Below are 6953 nucleotides of genomic sequence, written 5' to 3'. Positions count from 1 at the left end.
TCTTGTAACTCTTATCAGGAAAAACAATAAAATAATTCACTTATCAAATTTATTGCAAGGAATAAAGGGCAGAACACAAATTATACTTGTAGCAATGATGGAGAATATGTTGGAGTTTTGGAGATGCTTTGTCTTCTGAAATTCTGCTTTCCTCTGTTCTGATTCACGTCGCATGTCCCTATGGCACTATGGTGGGGATCCGTTGTCAATGGCTACCACCTCTTCGGAAAAGGTCCAGTGCCTGTCACGCAGTATCATCTGCAGGTTCTCATCGTACCAGAAGGATTACTATCTTTTGCGTCTGTAATGCCCAGCACTCCGTTGAAGCTCGTCAGTCATCAATCTGAATCCTACTGGAATACACAGACAAGTTAGACTTCAGATCTTAATGCTGCCATAATCTAGCTTATACCACGAAGATTCGATTAAGAGATCTAAGAGAATTCATTCATTCTACAGTGGAACGTAAGTGGTTGTCAGCACGCGTTGTGGAGGAATGATGATGATTGTCACGTTCATCACATTCATATTGAAGTGCGAATGGATATCTTAGATAGGAACACGCATGTTTGAATGGAAAACAGAAATACTTGCATTAGTTCATCAGACCAGCAAGCTCTCACCCCAACTGAGTTTAGAGCTCTGCCGTCAAAAGGTGCAAAGTTTAGATCTAAAATGTATGAGATACAAATAAATCTCTAAAAGTTGTTTAAATACTAAACTAGTAACCTAGGTTACAGAAAATGAGTAAACTATGATAGATGGTGCAGAAATCCACTTCTGGGGCCCACTTGGTGTGTGCTGGGGTGAGACTTAACTTCTCCGTGCATGGGCTGTTTTGGGCATTCAACGCCAGGTTGTAACCTGTTTCTGGCGTTGAACTCCAACTTGTAACTTGTTTCTGGCGCTGGACGCCAGACTGCAACATAGAACTGGCGTTGAACGCCAGTTTACTCATCTATCCTTGAGCAAAGTATGGAATATTATATATTGCTAGAAAGCCTGGATGTCTACTTTCCAACGCATTGGAAGCGCGCCATTTGGACTCCTGTAGCTCTAGAAATTCCATTCCGAGTGCAGAGAGGTCGAATCCAACATAGCAGTCCTTTTTCAGCCGAATCAGATTTTTGCTCAGCTCCCTCAATTTCAGCCAGAAAATACCTGAAATTACAGAAAAACAAAACTCATAGTAAAGTCAGAATATGAATTTTGCCTAGAAACTAATGAAAATAAACTAAAAACTAACTAAACATACTAAAAATATATGAAATTAACCAAAAAGGTATAAAATATCCGTCATCACAAACAAACATAAACTGTTGCTTGTCCCCAAGCAACTAGATAAATAAAATAGACTACTAATAAGTCAAGAAGCAATAATATCTCAGAGTTTTGAGTGAAGCTCAGATTCTAATTAGATGAGCGGGACTAGTAGCTTTTTGCTTCCGAATAGTTTTGGCATCTCACTTTATCCATTGAAGCTCAAAGTGATTGGCATCTATAGGAACTTAGAATGCATATAGTGTTATTGATTCTCCTATTTCAGTATGATGATTCTTGAACACAGCTACTTTATGAGTCTTGGCGGTGGCCCTAAGCACTTTGTTTTCCAGTATTACCACCGGATACATAAATGCCAAACACATAATTGGGTGAACCTTTTCAGATTGTGACTCAGCTTTGCTAAAGTCCCCAACTAGAGGTGTCCAGAGTTCTTAAGCACACTCTTCTTTTTGCTTTGGACCTTGACTTTAACCGCTCAGTCTCAAGTTTTCACTAGACACCTTCACGCCACAAGCACATGGTTAGAGACAGCTTGGTTTAGCCGCTTAGGCCAGGATTTTATTTCTTTAGGCCCTCCTATCCACTGATGCTCAAAGCCTTGGATCCTTTTTACCCTTGCCTTTTGGTTTTAAGGGCTATTGGCTTTTTGCTCTTGCCTTTTGGTTTTAAGAGCTTTGGCTTTTTCTGCTTGCTTTTTCTTTTTCTTTCTCTATTTTTTTTCTGCAAGCTTTTGTATTCACTGCTTTTTCTTGCTTCAAGAATCATTTTTATGATTTTTCAGATTATCAATAACATGTCTCATGTTCATCATTCTTTCAAGAGCCAACATATTTAACAGTCTTAAACATCAAATTCAAAAGACATATGCAATGTTCAAGCATTCATTCAGGAGACAGAAAGCATTGCCACCACATGTAAATAATTAGAATTTTTCTTGTAAAAAAAAACTCGAAATTTATTGCCTCTTATTCTAAAGAAATTCTTCTATTTTATTCATGTTTAATGATGATGATAAAATTAAATTATAGCTTAATTGGAGATAAAATAAAAAATATAGATACTAATTACTACTATATGACTCCTAAGGTAAAACTAAAATAAAAACAGTTATCATAGAGTTAAGGCTAAGATTGGAATTTAACAACCTGTGTTCTGGGAAGTGGATGTTCCTCTAATCTGCGGGGTGCTTGGTCCTTCAAGAGATAATTTCTGGCGCTTCAATTCCCTTAAATCACGCCCTTGCTCCTCCTGTTCTTTAAGCAAATAGCAAAGAATGCTACTTTGTTCCTTCTGTTCTTTCTTTATTTGTTCCATAGCTTCTTGCATCTTGGTAATAGATGTTTCAAGATACTCCCAGTATTCAGATTGAGGATTTCTGGGAGAATTTCTGTGTTCTCTTCTTGATGGGGTCATCCTGTGCTTGTTGTTTTTCCATGGATGCTTTGGTGATTGGCCGCTCAACTGAGATATACTCAGTTATTCCCATCCTTACTCCAGCGTCCTTGCAGAGCATAGAAATCAAGCTTGGATAAGCCAACCTGGCATCTTTGGAATTTTTGTTTGCAATTTTGTAAAATTCAGTTGAAATCAGTTAATGAACTTTCACTTCTTTTCCCATCATGACGCAATGGATCATCACTGCTCTTCTAATAGTGACTTCAGAATGGTTGCTAGTGGGCAGCAGAGAATGCCCAATGAAGTCCAGCCATCCTCTGGCGACTGGTTTGAGATCTTCTCTTTTGAGTTGATTTGGGACACCCTTCGTGCTGGTGGTCCACCTGGCTCCAGGGATACATATATCCTCTAGAATCTTATCCAGGCCCTTGTCTGTTCTCATCATTCTCCTATTGAAGGAGTCTGGATCATCTTTCAGCTGAGGTAGCTTTAAGATCTCCCTGATCTTGTCAGGGTGGGTATGAACAATCTTTCCTCTGACCAAGGTCCGATAGTCATAGAGAGCAGATCCAGATAGTCTTTGCTTGTCTGTTTGCCACATATTAGCATAGAACTCCTGGACCATATTCCTTCCCACTTTCGTTTTAGGATTAGCTAGGATCTCCCAGTTCCTGATTCGAATTTGCTCCTGGATCTCTGGATATTCGTCTTCTTTCAGATCGAATCTAACTTCCAGGATCACTGATCTTAGACCCATTATTTTGTAATAATGGTCTAAATGTTCTTTAGTTAAGAACTTCCCTTGATTCCAAAGTGGTTTTGGAACACTCTCTTTCTTGCCTCTTGGAGTGGGTTGTTTTCCTTTAGGAGCCATGATCTTAGTGGGTATGGTTTAGTGATCACGGATAAACACACCAAACTTAGAGGTTTGCTTGTCCTCAAGCAAAAGAAAAGAAAGGAGAGGGATAGAAGGAGAGCTAGTGTAGGATGGTGGATGAGAGGAAGGAGGCCGAATGGGTTTTTAAAAGGGAGGGGGGTTTTCGAAAATAGGGAGAAAGATAAGATAGAAGATATGATTTTAAAAAAAAAAGTATGATAAGAAAAAATATAATTTAAAATTGAAAAGAAATGAAAGATATTTGAAAAAGATAAAATTGGATTTTGAAAAAGATAATATGGAGATTTGAAAAAGATATTGATTAGTTGAAAAGATTTTTGAATGAAAAGAGATAGATTTGTTTTGAAAATTTTGAAAAAGAGTTGAATTGGATTGAAAAAAAGGATTTGTGCTTATGGATTAAGATAGATTTAATATTTTTAAAGAAGGGTTTTTAGAAATCAGGGTTTGTAACATGTTTATGCAAGAAATCATGAATTGAAACATGAAAATTAAGATTAAAATGAAAAATATGAAGAAAAAACGAATTTACCTCCTCCCCACCATCCTGGCGTTTGAACGCCCAAACGCTTCATGTTTTGGGCGTTCAACGCCCAACTGCTGCTTCTCCTGGGCGTTCAACGCCTAGCTGTTGCTTCTTTCTGGCGTTGAACGCCAGGAACTCCTTTGTCACTGGGCGTTTTTCTGAACGCCCAAGACGCTGTAAATCTGGCGTTAAACGCCCAGAAGGAGCTTCTTTCTGGCGTTCAACGCCCAGAAGATGCTTCTTTCTGGCGTTTAACGCCCAGATGGCTATCCTTACTGGCGTTCAACGCCCAGTGGATGCTTCTTTTGGGCGTTGAACGCCCAAAACAGACTTTTACTGGCATTTTCTTGCCAGTGAGCTCTTTTTCTCTGTTTTGTGTGCAGAATCCTTCTGTAACCCTGTAAACTTATACAATTGACTCTTTACCTTAGTATCAATGAACTTTATATAAACAAATAAAATCAAGAATAGGGCAAAATTCTTAGCGGAAGTGATGCCCCATGGCTGGGTTGCCTCCCAGCAAGCGCTTCTTTATTGTCTTTAGCTGGACCTTGCTGAGCTTTTAATTTAGCTTCAGTCTTGAGCACTCTTGCTCAATATTGCCTTCAAGATAGTGCTTGATTCTCTGTCCATTAACAATGAACTTCTTATCAGAATCAATATCTTGAAGTTCCACATAACCATATTGTGATACATTTGTAATCACATATGGTCCCCTCCACCAGGAATTCAGTTTCCTGGGGAATAGCCTGAGTCTAGAGTTAAACAACAGAACCTTCTGTCCTGGTTCAAAGATTCTAGATGACAGCTTTCTGTCATGCCACTTTTTTTTATTTCTCTTTATAAAGCTTGGCATTTTCAAAAGCAGTGAATCTGAATTCCTCTAGCTCATTTAGCTGAAGCAATCTTTTTTCTCCAGCTAATTTGGCATCAAAGTTCAGGAATCTGGTTGCCCAATAGGCTTTATGTTCCAGTTCTATGGGCAGGTGACATGCCTTACCATATACAAGTTGGTATGGAGATGTCCCTATAGGAGTCTTGAATGCTGTTCTGTATGCCCACAGAGCATCATCCAAGCTTCTTGCCCAATCCTTTCTACGGGTATTTACAGTCCGTTCTAGGATTCTTTTTAGCTCTCTGTTAGAGACTTCAGCTTGCCCATTAGTTTGTGGATGATATGGAGTTGCCACCTTGTGGCGAATCCCATACCGGACCATGGCAGAGTAAAGCTGTTTGTTGCAGAAGTGAGTGCCCCCATCACTGATTAGTACTCTAGGGACCCCAAACCTGCTGAAGATATATTTCTGGAGGAACTTCAGCACTGTTTTAGTATCATTGGTGGGTGTGGCAACGGCCTCTACCCATTTTGATACGTAGTCAACTGCCACCAGAATATAAGTGTTTGAGTATGATGGTGGGAAAGATCCTATGAAGTCAATTCCCCATACGTCAAACAACTCAATCTCCAATATTCCTTGTTGAGGCATGGCGTAACCATGAGGCAGATTACAAGCTCTTTGGAAACTGTCACAGTTACGTACAAACTCTCGGAAATCTCTATAGAGTGTGGGCCAATAGAAGCCACATTGGAGGACCTTGGTAGCTGTTTGCTCACCTCCGAAATGGCCTCCATATTGTGATCCATGGCAATGCCATAGGATCCTCTGTGCTTCTTCTCTAGGCATACACTACGGATTATTCCGTCTGCACATCTCTTGAAGAGATAGGGTTCATCCCACAAGTAGTACTTTGCATCAGTGATTAATTTTTTCTTTTATTGCCTGTTGTACTCTTTGGGTATGAACCTTGCAGCTTTATAGTTTGCAATGTCTGCAAACCATGGTGTTTCCTGAATGGCAAATAATTGCTCATCCGGAAAAGTCTCAGAGATCTCAAGAGAGGGTTGGGATGTCCCTTCTACTGGCTCTATCCGGGACAGATGATCAGCCACTTGGTTCTCTGTCCCTTTTCTGTCTCTTATTTCTATATCAAACTCTTGCAGAAGCAACACCCATCTGATGAGCCTGGGTTTTGAATCCTGCTTTGTGAGTAGATATTTAAGAGCAGCATGGTCAGTATACAGAATCACTTTTGATCCTACTAAGTATGATCTGAACTTGTCAATGGCATAAACCACTACAAGCAATTCTTTTTCTGTGGTTGTGTAATTTTTCTGGGCATCATTTAAAATGCGGGTAGCATAATAAATGACATGCAGAAGCTTGTCATGCCTCTGTCCCAATACTGCACCAATGGCGTGATCACTAGCGTCACACATTAGCTCAAATGGTAATGTCCAGTCTGGTGCAGAAATAACTGGTGCTGTGACCAGCTTGGCTTTCAGCGTTTCAAACGCCTGCAGACACTCCGTGTCAAACACAAATGGCATGTCAGCAGCTAGCAGATTGCTCAGAGGTTTTCCGATTTTTGAAAAATCCTTTATAAACCCCCTATAGAATCCTGCATGCCCCAGAAAGCTTCTGATTGCCTTAACATTGGCAGGTGGTGGTAATTTTTCAATTACCTCTATTTTTACTTGATCCACCTCTATTCCCTTGTTTGAAATTTTATGCCCAAGGACAATCCCTTCAGTCACCATAAAGTGACATTTTTCCCAGTTTAAAACCAGGTTGGTCTCTTGGCATCTTTTCAGAACTAGTTTCAGGTGATCAAGACAGGAGCTGAATGAGTCTCCATATACTGAGAAGTCATCCATGAAGACTTCCAAAAAATTTTCCACCATATCAGAGAAAATAGAGAGCATGCATCTCTGGAAGGTTGCAGGCGCATTACACAGCCCAAACGGCATCCTTCTATAAGCAAACACTCCAGATAGACATGTGAATGCTA

This window comes from Arachis hypogaea, chromosome 15 (assembly GCF_003086295.3).
Source record: "Arachis hypogaea cultivar Tifrunner chromosome 15, arahy.Tifrunner.gnm2.J5K5, whole genome shotgun sequence".
In the NCBI taxonomy this organism is placed as follows: Eukaryota; Viridiplantae; Streptophyta; class Magnoliopsida; order Fabales; family Fabaceae; genus Arachis; species Arachis hypogaea.
This window is presented reverse-complemented; position numbering follows the sequence as displayed.